General features: G+C 34.9%; 1 protein-coding gene and 1 long non-coding RNA gene across 3 annotated transcripts in view; one reads left to right on the forward strand and one right to left on the reverse strand.

The window, feature by feature from the left end:
- Nucleotides 1-17,420, reverse strand: part of LOC120890811 (uncharacterized) — a 28,478-nt gene extending 11,058 nt beyond the window's left edge. The window contains exon 1 of the long non-coding RNA XR_013427867.1: nt 17,097-17,420. This is a non-coding gene — a long non-coding RNA (uncharacterized LOC120890811). The remainder of the gene's footprint in view (nt 1-17,096) is intronic.
- The window catches only part of Adgrl2 (adhesion G protein-coupled receptor L2), a 619,253-nt gene that overhangs the window by 237,175 nt on the left and 364,202 nt on the right, over nt 1-17,876 (forward strand). For both annotated transcript variants that reach the window (XM_078026550.1, XM_021732267.3), the window contains one exon: nt 12,139-12,244. The gene's annotated coding sequence lies outside the window, so the exon portion shown is untranslated. The remainder of the gene's footprint in view (nt 1-12,138; nt 12,245-17,876) is intronic.

A 17,876-nucleotide genomic window follows, 5' to 3' on the forward strand; every position in this document is an offset into this window, starting at 1 on the left:
GACAATAGCTTCTTTCAATTACTTGCTTTATTGAAGTATCAATTTTACTTTCAGTTTTCTGCATTGTATACACTTCAGGATGTAGAATAAAGTTCTTTAAAATTGTACTATATATTCAGATATGTTGCCAACAACAACAAAAATATGTTTGAAAGAATTTTTAGGAGAAGGTTGGGGCTGTAGCTCAGTGGTTGAGCTCTCACTTAGCACATGTGAGGCACTGGGTTCAATCCTCAGTACCATATAAGAATAAATAAATGTATAACTGAAAAAAAATTTTAAATAATTCTTAGGTGAATTAATCAGTTCTAATAACAATTACAAATAAATAATTGTTAAGATTTTTTTAAGCAATTACTACATGCCAAAAAGGTTTTTTTTTCTATTCATTATCTCATTGAATTCCACACAATTTTATAAGACAAGAACGATTATATCCCCATTTTTGTAAATGAGATAGCTAAATAACATAATTAAGAAATCTTAAAGTTACACATACGTAGCAAATTGCAGGTCCAGGGTTCAAATATATCAGAGTCCTAAGGTGGGGCAGTAACTTGGTAGTTAAACAGGTGCTTAGCATATGTGAGGCCTTGGATGTGATCTCCAGCCCCCTGCCCCCACCCCAAAAAACCAGAGCACACAATATTATACACCATATTAGTTATCAATTGCTGTGTACAAGTCATTCTAAGAATTGTGGCTTAAAACAGTGATGTTTATAATTTCATATATTCTGCACACTAGCTTGGTGGTCTGGCTCAAGGTCTCTTAGATGTTTGTCATCAAGATGTCAGCAAAAGCCTCAGTCATCCAAAGACTTGACTGGGGCTTGAAGGTCTGTTTTCAAAATGGGTGTTGGCAGGATGCCTCAGTTGCTCTTTGGTTCTTGGCAGAAAGTTCAGTTCCTCATCATTTGGACCTTTCCAAAGAGCTGCTCTAGTGTCCTTACTACATAGTAGTTGATTCTTTCAAAGGAAGATAAAAGTCATAATATTTTTTTTATTACCTATGCTCAGAAATTACACCCCATAATTTCTGCAATATGCTATTGGTTACACAAGTCATCCCTGTTATGTGTAGAATGAGATGACACAAAGTGAATATCAGGAATTAAAAATCATTTGGGCCATCTTGGAATCTGGCTACAGTATCCACTAAAATATATTACCTTCCCAGACAAGCTGTTTCCTGCATAAAATATATTGCTAGAAAAGTTAGACATCTGAGTTTTTCATGTCTGCACTTACAGATACTGAACAAAGGAACAGCATGGAAAAGTTACATGGAACTCTCAACTGCTACTGATTCAGATCTTTAATATCCTTCAGTGAAGAGAATATTACTTTTATTAGATAAAAATTCCCAGAATAATATTCACATCATATTCAAATTCAGGAACAAAATCATATCCAAAAGAAGATATTAAATTTTTTTTTAGTTATCAATCATTTTGTTCTATCTCCAATTATCATTTTATTTGGCTCAAATTACCAGGGCTTGTCTAGACAAGAAGTCAGCACATTAATTCTATAAATGGCTAGATAACAAATATTTGTAGCTTTGCAGAAGATACAGTCCCCGCTGCAACTGCCAAACTTTCTGTCGGATCATGAAGGCAGACTTGACAATATGAAAGTAAATAGGTGTGGCTGTGTTCCAATAAAACTTTATTTACAAAAACATGTGACATTGATCCTGGGGGTGTAGTTCAGTGGTAGAGTGCATGCTCAGCACATGTAAGACCCTGGATTTAATACCTAGCACCAAAAAAAAAAAAAAGAAGAAGAAGAAGAAGAAGAAGAAAAGAAAACACACACAAATGAAAACATGTAGCAGGCTAAATTTGTCCATAGGACATAGTTTATCAACCGTGGTTAAAACCATTCTTTGAGTGGACTTTTTAACAGTTATTACTTTGATTTCAGATAACTAAAATTAATTTTACATGACAAAATTCTGTTGTGGTGGTCTATAAATTATTGTATAATTTTAGGAAAATTTGAAGCATTATCAAGATAAAAAAATGAATCTGTATCAAAACAGAGCACCATATGTAAGATGAACAATTTACATATCAAACCATTACTCTAGAATTATCAAGCCATTCTAGAGTATGAACTGACTTGTAGGAATAAAATTTTGATAAATCTTAATTCTATCTGTACTATAAAAATTGTGGTGGTTTTGTTTTGTTTTGTTTTGTTTTGTTTTTTTGTCTGACCTTTCATTTTCTTGACTTTGTACACTGAGGCCAGAGCAGGATAGGCACTCAATAAGGATTTTTACAATAAATTCAAAATCTTACCTCCTTTAACTCTTCTATACCTCATGGCCTTCACCCCAGGCCTTCACTGCCTTCTCTCATTTTTTCAATAAGCTTTTTAGGACATCTTATGATGTATAAAGTTCTCTGTTAGTTTTGCTTTTAAAAAGTCATCCAACAAAATGTAAGTGGCAGGTAAGAAACAGCTATTGGAAGGTAATTGGAGATATAAAGACTTAAAAACAAATTGAAAAATTATAGAATAGAATGAACATTGACTTCAAATAGACCGGCTAACAGGAGCAATGAAGCATCAGACAATAGAGTAATTGGTGAGGAATTTATTGGCCTCTGACAAAGCTATTAAAGACCAGTTCAATTTAGTCCCTCTCACTTTTATTTCTGTTATTTTTACATTGAAGCCAAGCATTATTTTTTTTAAACACTCATTCTAATGTGGTTATAACTATAACTTAAAAGATGTCTACTACAGTGTCCATTCACTCATTCAAACAAATATTTACTTATTTATGGAATATTTACAAAGTGTCAGACACTAGGGAATTTCTCAGAGACACGATGGAAATCAAAATTTAGATCTTGTCCTTAACGTGCATAGAGGCTGATAGAGACATAGGGAAGTAAATAAGCATGGTAAAAAAGAACAGTGTCATAAGGTTTAAAGCTCATGACCAGGTTACTTAACTCCATATTAAACTTTAATATCACAGGTCCCATGCAGTTCAGCTATTTCTGCTTTTAAAAACAAAAGCAAGCTGGGTACAGAGGTACATGCCTATAATCCCCATTACTTTGGAGGCTGAGACAGGAGGCTCAAGGTCAGCCTGGGCAATTTAGTGAGATTCTATTTCAAATAAAACTTTAAAAGGGACTATGTGTGTATCTCAGCAGTAGAGTGCTTGTGAAATATGCACAAGGCCTTGGGTTCAACCCTGGATACCATTAATTTAAAAAAAAAAGCAAAACACCAGAAAAATTACAAATCATATTATTGGAGTATATTGTTTTATTATTTTTTATTATTGTTTTCCAGAAAAAAAAAAAACACCATTATCAGTGTTTGAAGGTAGGGGAGTTTCATAGACAATTTTTTTAAAAAAAATTCTGGGTTCGATGAAATTAAACAATTTTTTTTCTCTCACTGCAAGGACTTTTCAGTATTTATATTATGATAAATACTGTGATTCACTCAGATGGCAAATATAGTCTGTAGTATATTGAAATATACTTGATAAGGTCATACAGTTTTAAGGAAGTAACAGTTAATATTTAGTAGGACATGAATGTTTCTTGGAGTATAGTTTGAGAAACACTACCAAATGCAATTTCATACATTTTAATCAAATCACATTTATTAAATTTTAGGAGAGTGTATTAGTTCATTTCCGTGTGTGTGTGTGTGTGTGTGTGTGTGTTGCTAGCAATTAAACCCAGGGCTTTGAAACACCAAGTACAACAAGCACATACTTTACCACATACATCCTCAGCAGTCCATTTTTTGTTGCTATGAAGAAAAATTGGAGGTTTATTTTGCTCATTGTTCAGAAGACTCAAGAGCATGGAGCATCTGCTCAGCTTTGGTGAGGATCTCATGGTTGATGGTATCACGATGGTGGGAGCTAGTGTAGGAGTGCTTTTAAGAATGATTATATGACAAAATAGGAAACCAGAGGGATTTGGGTAGCCAGGCCTACTCTTTTTATAACAACCCACTCTAACTGGGGGTTTGCAATAATTACATCATTACCATCCAGTGATGGTACCTCAGGTAACCTAACCGCCTTTTTATAGACTCCACCTCTTAAAAGTGTCATCACCTACCAACACCACAACACTTGAGAACAAGCTTCCAGCATATAAACCTGTGGAGAACACACACAAATCACATGCAAATCATGGCTGAGAGATATTCTTTAAGTGAGATATTAATATATTCTTTTTTTAAGGCAACAGCTCTCCAATTTTATATCTTTCAAATTTTGTATTTCTCCAATTTTGTATCTTTCAATTTTTGCATTCAGTTGATGTGTACTTTTAAAGGAAATATTGCCTCTGATCCCATTAAAAGCTGTCAGGTTTTGCTAATCCTCAGCTAATTATGTGATAGCATTCCAGAGAGTTCAGAGAGGTAACAGAGTAATCTGAGGTTTCAGCCTACAGAGGACAGCGAAAAGATGAATAGATTAATCTAATTGATGGCAGTATTCAAGTTGTCCCCAATTTAAGCACCCCCCATTTTCCCCACCTCCAGCTTCTCTCTCTCCTTGTTTTTTCATAACCTTAAAAAAAAAATTCCCACTGGGTTTCTTAGCTTCCTCTCTTATTCACCCTTTTACAAATGAGATGGATCTGTAACCACCAAAGATTTAAATTTAATCATACTACTGATGGTCATGGTAGCAACAAAAATATTATATAATTCAGATATGAGAATAGAAATAGTGTCATGGCAACCAGTTCATAGCAATGGAAGGCATAAACAAGCTGTCCACATCATAACAAACAGATCTCATTTCCAAATTTCCCTTCTACTGTTCTAATGGTTCTGGCTCCATTTTGCACAAAGTATTTTTGGAAGATGAGACCACACCCCCTTAGTGCATGTGTGTGGACAGGAATTTCTTTTAGGTAGGATTTGACTTATGCCAATGTTTGCCTCCAAATAAACCCCCTTATGTTTGAGTCCTCATGTTTGGGTCTCTCATAAGAGGCTTTCTCAAATAATTGTTTTGAATAATAAAGTACTATTTGAAGAAGACACACAATCTTAATGAAACTCAAACAGTAATTTTTCAATTGTTAGAGAATTCTTTCATCGAATTCGTAAAAAGACATTATTCCTAAGGAACCTGCTTCATTGTTGTGTTAGATAACATTGTAAACATGCTTTTATTCAGATTACTTTAAAAAGCAGTGTCGTAAGTTATTGCAAAATGGAGATCAGACAGACACCTACAAAATAATTTCCTCTTCTCCTCCTCTTTCTCCTCTTCTTCCTCCTCCTCCTCCTTCTCCTTCTTTTTTAAGTTATGAGCACTTTTAGAAGAAGCCTATGGGAATCCCTTTAGGATTAAGCAGAAAAACCATCTGACATGGAGTGAACACTTATGGAAGGAGGTGCACCGGGGGTATGAAAATGAAAACGGTTTAAGCTACAGAAGGAAGGAAAATCAGAGATTGGTGACTGACCAAAGGAAGCACCTGCTTTCCGGAAATTAAAATCATGTATTAGGCAGCTCTGACTTAATTACCAAATGGGGTGAAGCCCAGCATCGAATGTAAAAGGGTCCCAAATTATAATTGGGCATCATGGATTAAAATTCAATACCTGAAAATTTCCTCAGAAATGAATAGGCAACTGGGACAGACTGCCGAGCCCAGTACAATGTGCTTCCCGCAGCTGACACTGGCAGGTCACTTTATTTGGCACCAAATAAAGTTCCCAAGTGGTCTTTAAGGGCATTCAGCTGCTGAGTGCTTATTTCATTCATCCCTTATTGTGCTGCCAGTAGCAGATCCAAAGAAGTAGCATGAATCAGCTCAGTGGATGAAATTTTCTCAGGCTGAGTGACGGAGATGCGACCCGACTTTCTTCCCTGCATTATTGGGACTTCTGCAAGCAGTGACGCCCTGAATAGCGATGGATTTCACACAATGTCCTTTAGGAGGAAATTTGTAGAAAGGCAGGATAAAAATGAACATTAAGACATTTCCAAAACACATGTCATTTAGTGAGAGGAAAAAAAATTTAATGAGAAACATTTTATGTATTTGCCATTACTATGTAACTTAGCACGTTGTGAAATGAGGCTTGGAGCTCGCCTTTGCATGCACCTCCAGCTTCAATGTAGACGCTAACTCTTAACTTTTCTGCATTAAGCATATATTTAGCTCTCTTTATGAAATACTTAGTCTCTTTTAGTTACTTCTTTTTTCTGGCACCTGTAAGAATAAAAGCCAATCCATTCAATATCTTTCGTTTTATATGGGCTAATTTTAGAGCATATACTCAGTACTGGAGTGTGTTTTCTTGTTTCTGCCAATTCTAGTAAAATTTTCTAATTATAAAATAATATTTTGTGTCCTCCCCCATGCCGGTTTAAAAACTGCTGGAGCTATAGTAATTCTACGGAGGTCATGAACCTGTCTGATGAAGTACAGATGAATGTAAAATATTCTTCTGTGCTTTCCAGGCTTTATTAATGTGGGCTTCAGTACACATTTTTTATTTAAATATGTGGAAAGGTTAAAAGGTGGTAGTTTTTATTATTGTTTTGCCTTTGGTTTAGGACAAATTTTGCATGTATCTATAGCAAAAGCAGTCTGCTAATTATTTCATATAAATCACCGTTAGCAGCGGTATTGAATAGAGCTACTATCACTGAATAGTTAAGAGTCTTACATTTCCATTAGAATTAGGAGCAAGGGCTAATTATTTTAGTTAAAGCTAAATTTGATCTAAATGGGAAGCATATTTGGCATTTAATCTAGAAACCTAGAGCTGTTACAGGGGAAAAATTTGCGTATGGATGTCGTCTAGAAAAAAAAAGACAGATTTTTTCTTTTTACATTTTTTTGAGAAATTGGTATAATTACAGTGGGATTATTAATATAAGAATAGTAATATGAAATAATTAATGTGAGATGTTCTGTTTCTATGTTTATGGCTAAATTTTTCAGTATAAAATAAATTACTTTGCCAAGATAAGTTTGCACAAATATTTAAATGCTTCTCTAAATTGAATTTCTTTAAACATTTTGTTATAGAAATATCCGAATTTGCACTAAAATAAACAAATAATGTGAACCTCCATGTACTCACTACTCTACATTAATGACTGCCAGTACATTTTATCTATCTCGGTTCTTCTATCTCATAACTCCTTCTCTCCCCAGACTTTTCTTCCTCAGTGTTCTGACTACAGAAGCCAAAGAGTGAGATTTTAATTAGTGGAACTTGTTTTAAAGCTGGCTCAGTCTCAAGGTCAAGCATTTTATTTAAGAGGCATGTTCCTCCAGTTTACCCAGGAAAAGAGTGGTGTGTTCTACCCACAATATAAAGTGCTGGACAAAGTAGGAATTTAGTAAAACGGAACCTCAAACACCAGGAATTCAAAAATCTGGATTTTTTTCATTTTCTACCAACTTTCTACATAACGGACATGGTGCTCTTTTTCACCAGTGGAATCTCTAGTCTTCTTCTTCTACCACTCCTCTAAAACTCCCAGAATGTCTTTCTGCCTTTATTTCTCTCCTTATTTATTTTTGCCTCTCTATAAATCATAGATAATAATAGTTCCCACATCATAGCTTGTTAGAATTTAATGACAGCCTCCAAGGACAGGTGCCAGTTAAATGAAACATATAATTAAAATTTGTGCTATTCTAAAATTGGGTTACTTGGCAATACTCAAGTCAGAGACAACCCCCATTCAGATGACAGGCATGTAATCCTTATCCGGGTTACAGGGTGTGCAGCAGATCCAATCAAGTCCAGTCTTTGCTAGGTGCCAAAAATGTTGATGGAATGTTTACTCCGGCTAACCCACATTTCAGGTGTTTATACTTGTAAATGTTCTGCAGCTTCTGCAGCTTAGAACTCTGGCAACCAGTGTTCTTGTTTGTGATTAACCCAATAATTTGGGTGAAGGCTATATGTGTTTATTAAGCAATTAATTTAGGAATATGCATATGTGTATATGTATGTATACAATTATCAAAGTTATGCAATGCATATGATATTATAAAGTTTTTCTTTAATCTTCAGTACTCTCTCACTAAGAAATGGGTAAGCATGATGTCAGATTCAGTCTTGAACATAGACATTGTCTTGTTGGATCTCATGCTTTTCTTTTCAGGCATGATTATCATTTTCCTATAAAGAATATCCCTTCAGGTATCCTTGCTTGCCCAAACTCCTGAGTGTCTTGTATTTATTTACTCAAGAGCATGCTCTATGATTCTGTCACTGACCCTATTGATTCTATTTTGATGACTCTTATAATTTTCATTGATTCCTCTCTTTGGAATTGCCTTTTGCACCCTGCATCACACTACTGAGGGAGAGATGTGTATCTCTATTGTGTTGGAAAAGTCCTGATCTTTTCACTGGACACTCTGAATGAACATACCTGACCAAACTAAGCACTGCGATGCATTCTTCTTCCATTCACTTCTACTCTAGGTCTCCTTGGGTCCTTCTACTTTGAGATCTTAAATCTGTATCTTACCACCATCTTCTAACAAGGTGCTATTCTGCTTGTACAATGTCTCTCAGACAATAAGACTTTGCTGATAAGTCATCTCTATAATCTCTCTGGGCTATTTAGTGACACACTGATTGGCAGACTCATCCAGCCACAATCAACTCCATTGGTAGCTGAGCCATTTAAACTCAGTGATGCCCTGGGTTTATCTTATATTCTTAAGCCTCAGCCTCTAAAAACCAGCATTAGGAGGAGGATAGCTTGTTTTCCAAAACCAAGTGTCATGCAGAGGATTATCCTGCTAGGAAATGAGACCCTTCTTTATACTCATTTATCTGGTTTCCATTTCAAATTTTTCCTTGTTCCCATAGCTTCAAGGCACCAAGAGAAAAAAAATCAAGTTACTACTATTTGACCAGAAACACCTTTTTTTTTTATATTATTTAAATGTTCAATCTTTCCTGCCTCACTGTGTGTGGGTTTCACTCTAACAAATGTGCTATAGAAAGATTTGGATGTATATTTTATTTGATTTTGATTTTCCTTTGAATAAATTTGGATTTTTTTAAAAAAAGATCTGTAAGAAAAGCGCAAATCATTAGGAAGGCATTCAAGGTAGATTAATTGCTTATCAAGTTTTTTATTCTCTCTTCAAACCATATTGAACCACTTGTTTTACATGAATTCCAAAGGCTGGCACTAGATTTCACTTCAGGAAATAAATGACATAGGGTATTATATTTTAAGGACCATTAAAACCTTGAAATTGCACAGTGACTTAGAAAACAACAAGTTATTTAGCCTGGATAGCTTTGTAATGGCTATACAATGGGGAAATTCATTGTTAAATGACCCTCCCATTCCTACTTCACATGTAATGCTTGGCAGGAAGAGGAAGGAAAAATGAGTCTAGTATCCGGGCACATAGGGTCTAATGTAAATGGCATTGAAACTTTATGAGTTTTTGTTCCAAGTGGATCAGAGAGAAAGTACCAAATCTTCCTCTAAAATCTTGTGCTCATTGACCCATCGCTGCTGATTAGAAACTATTTCTGCCTGGACTGACAAAGCTAACCTAACCCATGGCTGTTGTCATAACTCCAAACCCTCATCATCTATTACTAAATGGGCTTTTATCTATATTTTAAAATGTTTGAGATAAAGAGCAGAAGGTAGTTGTAAGATTGTTCATGAAACAGTTCTAATATGAAAGATTTAGAAAGTATATTAAGTGGCATTTGAATCTGATGCTGCTGTTGCCTAATTTATCTTCTTTCTAACCTTTTCTTTTATATCTTCATTACAACATCTATTAAGGCAAGGAAACCTAGCTGCCAGAATAAAGGCAAAATGTGACAAGTTCTAAAACAACAAGAATGATAATATGAAGAATCCTTTTCAGCAAAATATCAAACCCACAGCAACAAACAGCCAACGAACCCCCCACCTGTTTTTTTATGATGAAAATCAAACAGAATTTGAGTCTATAAAGAAGCAATAATTGCTTAAGTAACCAAAGTGATACAATTCATTATTTTTCTATTGTACATTCATGTTGTTCCCCCCCTCCCCCGCAAGGTGCACATATAATTTGGGTTTTTAAAAATATTATTTACATATAGCACCTGAAAAGAGATGTTTAGAAAGTCATACAGTGCTCTTCTTGTAAAAGCAATGCCCTTTCCTGTTAAGGCTAAGGATGCTTTCCCCCAAACACTCATTCCCTGCTCAAGACAGTGTAGCAGCTAATGAGGAAAACAGGCCAGAATCTCAGTTGAATGTTTTCCTTTGTTTATCTAGGGAGGGGTTCATTCTGCAATTGGAAGACTCCCTTAGTATCAATGAGTTGAAAGTACTTACATTCTGCCAAGAGGAAAGTTGTAAAGCTTTGTGTACCCATAGTTCAAATTAATCTAAAGCAGTGCAAAGGAACTCTATCATTTCAAAGAACATCAACCACACTGCTTCCATTGTCTCTGATTATAAAATACATTTCACGTAATTTACATTGCATTCCATTTCTAGATCCAGGGTCACTGGTTAGCAATACTAGAAGATCTACATCTAAAGTGACAACTCTGATACTGGCACTTGCTGTTTATTACAGGTATATGATGTTTTTTAAGCCTACTGGGGTTTTCCAAAATAGTTTTTAGTTATTGGCAATCAGTCCTTGAAAACTACTCCATGCCCAATAATAATGAGCACCTTCACATGGATTTTTAAAAAGAGAGCATTAATTCCGAATATAAATTAGGAGAATATGTTTGATGGTAAAAAAGCACAAACCTGCCTACACATTTTGGTTTCATGTATAAAATATAAACAGCGTATGAAATTTCCCTTGTGTCCTCAGAGAGAGAGCTGCAGGTTTTTTTTTTTTTCCTTCTGAAGGGTGCTTAAAATATGTTACTTTAAACATTATCCCATAAATAAAATACAATGCTTGCCATAATTATTTTTTCACCCATACATAGGTCCTACAGACACTGTTCTGAACCCTGATTTTTCTCCTGAGATGCAATTTAAGGGTTTTTAAAAAAATCCCTTAAAAGACTTTCTATGAAACATGCAGTTTTTTTTTTTTAAATTTGTGTTTCTATATGGCCAAATTGCTCTGTTGTTATAAATACTGTATGTAAAATTACCAGATTGCTTGGCATTCCATTTTTACAGGGGATACTGCATCGTTAAGCACTGAAAGAATATAATATAACTATTCAAACGGCTTAAAATATTTTGTAACCATAAATTATTATCCAAAAATATTTTTCAAGTAGATAAAAAGAGTTGTCAATTCTGCATAGTGAATGCCTCATAAGGGGCTCGTTTGTGGTTGAAAACTGAATAAAAGCAGTAAATTAAGACCAGACTTAACCATAGAGAAGCTGTAATCCACTACAGATTTCCTTGGTGAATGAAGTATTGTTATGTGGATTTATCCTTCTTGCTTGTACAGTTAACCAGTCACATCTGTGGCCAAAGCGCTGTCTGTGCTCACAGACAGGGTGGGGTCACTAACCCCAAGGAGGTAAGCCATGCTGATTCTACATTGTATTGATAAGTGCAAAATAAACACAACTGGTTTCGCAGGGGGTGCCTGTGAAAGTGTGGAGGGTGTACCAAGATTGAACTATAGTTAAGAGGGGGGGAGGTACCCCACAGAGAGTGGGCACTTGAGAAACTGCAAGTGACACTGGGTGTCAGTTTTCTAATGGACACAATGCTAGAGAAGAGAGCCTTGATAGAACCGAGTGATATGTGGGTATGAAGGAAGGTGAGGAACATATGGGTTTCTGAATGCCCTCAGTGCTGAGAGATGGCTAAAATATGGTACATGTTAAAGGAACATCACTCACTATAAATATTCAATGTCAAGAATTTAAATAGTTCACAGACATAGAATCCCTTGATGATTATTTTATCCAGTATTGTTGACTTTCCCCTGTTGTTTGTCAGCAGCCACCATAATTAATGACTAAGACCCTGCAAGTCTTTTAACAATGAACTATTTTAGTCTTAAGTCCATGTATTTTTCATTGTGATTACATGCCAATAGAATAACTGATTTGTCCTTTTGCAAATTAAGCTAAAAGGAGCCGAATAAGTTATATCTCTGCTATTACATCTTTTTTTTTCTTTTAGAGCCCAATTTTCCCAAAGGACATTAATTTTGATTTCTCTGATGAAGCTTCCTGGCTGCCCCTCACGCTTTACAAACTATTACCAACTCAGAGCTGAAAAGAAAACTGTAAGTGAATGTTATTTGAAATTAGCTCATATTCATTATTTCATAAAAAATTTATCCCACATGGAAAAAGAGAAGAATGAGAAAATGATAGTGAAAATGCCTTTTTATTTGATAGAAGGTGGATATTTTTAAAATATAAGAATCTAAACCAGTATTTTATAAATAATGTCAGTTTTGCGAGAAGTTAAGTCTTGAGTAGGTATTTGTGTTTTAAGATCACAACAAAATGTCTAAAGTATGGACTACTGGTTCAATTAGAGTATCTGAATCCTTCATATGAAAAAAAATACTTCTTGGAGTTTTTCAAGATTGCAATATTGCTTTATTTTAGAAGAGATATATTTAGGCTAATGAATTCTCTATCAGATTCCACAGTTGTACGAAAGTGTAAACTAGGTTATCTGATCACAAAAAGACCATTGGGACTTGAAGTAATGTGGATCTCTTTACTGATGTAAAGAGATCCACAAAGCATTAGCTTTTCTAAATACATGCCAGATTTGATTCGATTCCTGGAGAACAAAGTTTATAATTAGCATCTCTACTTAATTAAGAATAACCACGACTTGATTATATTCATGACATCTTTTCAAAGGTGTCTGTTTCTGAGGAAAGCACAATCTCAACATCTCTTAAAAATATGAATTTAACCAGTACTTCTGCAGTTTTAAAAGTTTTTTTCTTCAAGGTAGCCAAAAGGGGTACCAGGCTGGGTGTGTGGAGGTGTAGGTCAACTTGCCTGCAAATAACAAATAAACTCCTGAACATAAAGACAATGATATTTCAATCAAATACAGTATCTAAATCACACCCACACCCACAGGAAAACACACATACACACTTCTGAAGTTAAGGGGAGAAAGCTGCAGTGGAAATTATCACTAGCAGTGAATTACTCTGGTACTCTGGGGTTGTATTTTCTAAAATGGTTATAGATAGATCAAAATAGAGATTTATTTTTATAAGTTTGCATGCCTTTTGTGTATTGCAACATTTTAATAAAGTAATAGGACTTCCCCTTAAAAGAGAAAGTGCTCATTAGCGTTTGTAATTCCATGTTGTGTATGTAGCAGGTTCCCTACATGTTGTGAAAAGGTTATGGATCTACTCACTGTAGCGCATCAAAAGTATAAAGGTGATAGGTGAGATTCTCTTTGTTGCAAGTGCTGAGAAATAATCATTTAAAGGTCAGTTGCACTCAAAAAAAGAACATTTGTTTAATAAGTAACTCATTTTGGGATATGCTGCACTTTTAAAGGTTACAGAGTAGACCAATTTGCCAGTGATGTCAGCAAGAAGTACTATTAAAGTCACTGGTCCTGTTAAAACAATTCTTTGTAAAATTCAGATTGCATGCTTTTTCACCTAGCCTGCCACACATCAAGAAAGCATCTTGACTACTTATAGGGTGGTTACAAAGACACATGAACTTATGATCTTTTATCCTACGTACTCGGCTTCTCTTAAAAGCAACAATGGAGTGCTAGAAGGGAGAACACATAAGTCAGCTTAAGCCCCACCCACAGGTGCACAGGAGCACCACACACCCTCCCATATCTAACACATCCTATTTTGCTTCATTCTTTCAGCTTTATTAATTTATAAGAACATGCTCATGTGTCACGGGCTATAGGATTTCTCACTGGATGTCCTGTTGTACAGTATAACAAGAATTGTCTTGCTAGAAACTCCTACATAAAAGAAAAGAACTATTGATTCAGCTATCTAAACAAAAAAACTATTGATTTATCCTTTTGTATTCCAAGACCAACTTCCCTCTCCCCTGAAAAAGCCAAAGCGAATTTGGTTTGGCAAAAAAAATGGAAAGCTAATCTGATATGTAGACAAGAGAGAAGTAACAATAATTGAAATATGGGCAAAATCTTGTAGTACCAGAAGGATTATTTATTTTTTTTTCAAGAACTGAACAAAAGTGGGAGTTTATTTAATATAACTTTTGTACTATTAAGAATTTTTTGCCTTTAGAGATATGATGTACAACAAATAAAAGTTGCTTTGTTGCTTTCATATTTAGCCTTTTACTTTTTCTTTGTGAAGTATGGTTTTAAACTGGCAATAATTTTCTCTAGAAGGTTAGCTCTCTGCCTGAGAAGAGTAGATGAATAAAATAACTCCAAGAAAAACCTCCATGGAAAGCAATCTCTCTGAACACTTGATTGCTTACGATTTACATTTACTTTTTTATACTACACACTGGTTGCTAAGCTCCCCATTTACGATATTTTGTTGGTGGCACATAGTGAGTTTCCCGTTGATTTTTAACATATATGGTTATAAATTTAATTACAGTATGAAAACAATAAGCTTTCAAACTTCTAAGATTGGCTATTTAGGTGAAAGGAGTTAGAAAACTTACAACTCTTACCCTAGGATAAAATAAGAATTATATTTACATCTAGAAGACATTTACAATTAGAAGAGAATATGTCTTTCTTATTTCAAGCAACTTAGCTAAGAATCAAGTTTTTCTCTTAATTTGACTTGCTTTTCATTTGAGAGAGGGCAAAATCTATTTCCTGGGCAATTTTGCAAAGCAAAGATATTAATACTTTGGGGTTTAATTGTATCCTGTGTTTAAATACACTGTGGGTGAAACCCCAGACCTCTGCTTAATTGCTGTGAGAAAATAGCCTGATTTCTCTGAGATTAGGCACACGCTTATGTATACTTTGACCTAAGAGTGCCTCCTTCAGAATTAATCTTCTAAGGTAGAGGGATTTGCTTTTATATGTGAGCAGGGCCATTCATGACAAACCGGGCCTAATAAACTAACTTCACCTTCCAGACCTCGCTTTTGCTGTCAAAAGTTTTTCTTCATCTATTCATTTCACACATCTCTTGTCTAGTGACTTATTAGCAAATAACAAATAATCCTAACCTGGGCAGGAGAAATCATTTTAATGACTTTTTTTTTAATTAGAAGATTTTGAAATTTAAATTGGCTACTTCAGAAGTAAAACTAACAAAACCCCCTTATTTTTCCTAATGAAACATAAAGCGTTCTAAAATATCTCCATTTAAGTAAATACTGGAGCCCACTGAAAAAGACTAACAATTCATATTTACTTAAAATTTGGATCTGCAGCTGTATTTTGTTGAATTCATCTAATGTATGAAAGTGCTTTTTCTTTCCCATCAGCTACATCAGAATTGTTTTTGTAAGATGTAACAGAATGTTCTGGTTTTAAAATATTTATATTAATCAAAGTTGGGGCTGTTTATATTTTTTGGCAATCGGGCTTTTCTTTAAAAGTGATGCACTTCCATTTAACTAAACAAAAGTGTTGAAATGGCCTGTCATATAAACTTCAACATAGCACAGTTGGTAATAGAGAATTTTGAAGAGGGGAAAGGAAGGGGAGTTAGTTTCTGGGCTTCAGGTTCAACGTGGATTAATAAAAAGTACGACATGGGTAATTTCCAAGATTTTCCTGAGGAAATGTCCTTCATTGCCACTTACAGACTCTAGGGTTACCTGATTGAAAGTTTCTCATTCTATTTTCTTGGGACATTGGGAAGTCAAGCCTAAAAGCTGGCTAAAAACTAATGACAAACCACTACAGCTGGGGGCTTACTACATCATATAAATTAATTTAAAAACTCCTTCATGTTTTGTATACTTCCCAACTCTTTTACTAGTGATGAAAATACCTGTATGTTATCACAATCTTCTATATTTGTGAGCAGAAATACTTTGAACTAAAGCAATTTTTGGAGATCCAACCTCTGGCTATTGTTTTTGGGAGGTGAGCACTGCCAAATGGTCTTTTGGTCTCTCATAGGGAAAATGGATTCTTTATTACAGACATTTTAAATAGCAAGCCAAACTTTGTTAAATTCATACGTAGTTATATATAATCCTTTTGCAATAAGCACAATCTCAAATATTTTGAAAGTTCAATAAGACATGTTAGATAGATTGACCCATTTTGTATAAATTTGACCCATTGTTGTTATTTATTTGTATTTAGTAGTTCACTGTATTGATTCATTTCTGTGGAAAATAATCCCCAATAGGAAGGGTAGTGACAGAGGACTTAAGTCCCTATTATAGAAGTTACAAATGCTTTTTCTTCCATGAGATGATAAGCACTTATCAAATAAACAGGAAGTATGCATGGCAGACAGAGGGGCTAAAGGTCTCCTGTTCGAACTTTTGGCCCTTCTAGAATCCCTGATCCTTCATTATTTTGTTTAACTTGATATAAGTCTTGACCAGTAGCTGACTCTGAGAAAACATTTCCTGGCATCATTTCCAGAGGTGATGTAGGATTACAGTGCTTGCCTTTTCATTTTGGGTTGAGAATGAAAAGTCCAACAGTGATTCCTGGTTAATATGTGGCTTTTTAATTACCAGGTCAGACTAATTCATTTCTTTGGCCTTTAGCATTACAATTTTATTTTCAAGCTTTGGTTAAGATAATCAATGCTTGTGTGGACACACACATACAATCACTAACACCCAAACACTTTTTAAAGGGAAAAAAATGTACTGTAGCAGAACAGGAAACAAGTATACCCTTTTTAATTACCTCATTCATAACATAAAGTGGTGAGGGAAGAACAAAAAGGTCAATGTATAATAAATATAAAATTTAAGTCTCTAAACTAATTTACTTTTTTTTATGGTAGTCGCTAAAGCCAATGAAAATAAGCATGTTTTCCATTATATCGCACCATTATGGATTATTATTAATATCTTATTTCCAATTTTATGTGATTTTTGAATAATTCAAGTCTATGCTCAAGCCTGGGGATGGGGGTTGCTTGCAGTAATTGAGATTATATAGTCCAACGCACAGAAAGAAGAAAATGTATGTATAATCTTTACCCATTTCCAAACAGAGGGGATAATCGGCCCAATTCTATTGTGCCTTCCCTCTTCATGCAGCAATTCCTTTGAAGTCAGAGGGAGATGGAGAAGCCGAGGCTGAGAATGTGGCTGACGGGGAAAAAATGAATATTATCAGGTCAGATTCTCATAACCAGGTTTTATGCCACATTAACCATCAGGTTTCCTTTAGTGCAGAAACTTTTATTATCATTTTACCTCCTAGTCTAATCCAGGATCACTAATGTAATTTCTAATAATATGCTGGGGATTATTCTTTAGTATGTTTATTTGAGCTTCCAAAAGCCAGATCCACAATCCAGACCTGCAAAAATGTAAAAAAATAAATAAATAAACAAATTTTTTTTAAAAAAAATAGAAAAAGCTGAAAAGACTCTGCTTATAGATGAATTTTGAAACATTGACCAATTAAATTGGCATCCGGAGCGACTACATTGGGAGAACCTATGGGGTGGGTAATGTATTTACCTGCTTATAAAGCAGTTTCTCTCTTTCTCCTTACTCCTTCCTATCTTTAAGAAGAGGGGAAATGAAAGGTCACGTTTATGTCGCTGAGCTCAACGTCAGGTCTGTTATTGCCACTTGCAGGTTTTTTCTCAACTTGTTTGTTAAAAATCACAGGAAGTATGAAAGCATATGAAGGTATAGGAGATAAAGTATACAAACCTATGGAATGGTGGGCTGCAAATATGGGCATTCATGAGATTCAGATGGATAGAAGGCTGTCCAAAGGCTCTTCAGTTTCAAAATCTCCAATAA

The sequence above is a fragment of the Ictidomys tridecemlineatus genome, chromosome 11, assembly GCF_052094955.1.
Source record: "Ictidomys tridecemlineatus isolate mIctTri1 chromosome 11, mIctTri1.hap1, whole genome shotgun sequence".
In the NCBI taxonomy this organism is placed as follows: Eukaryota; Metazoa; Chordata; class Mammalia; order Rodentia; family Sciuridae; genus Ictidomys; species Ictidomys tridecemlineatus.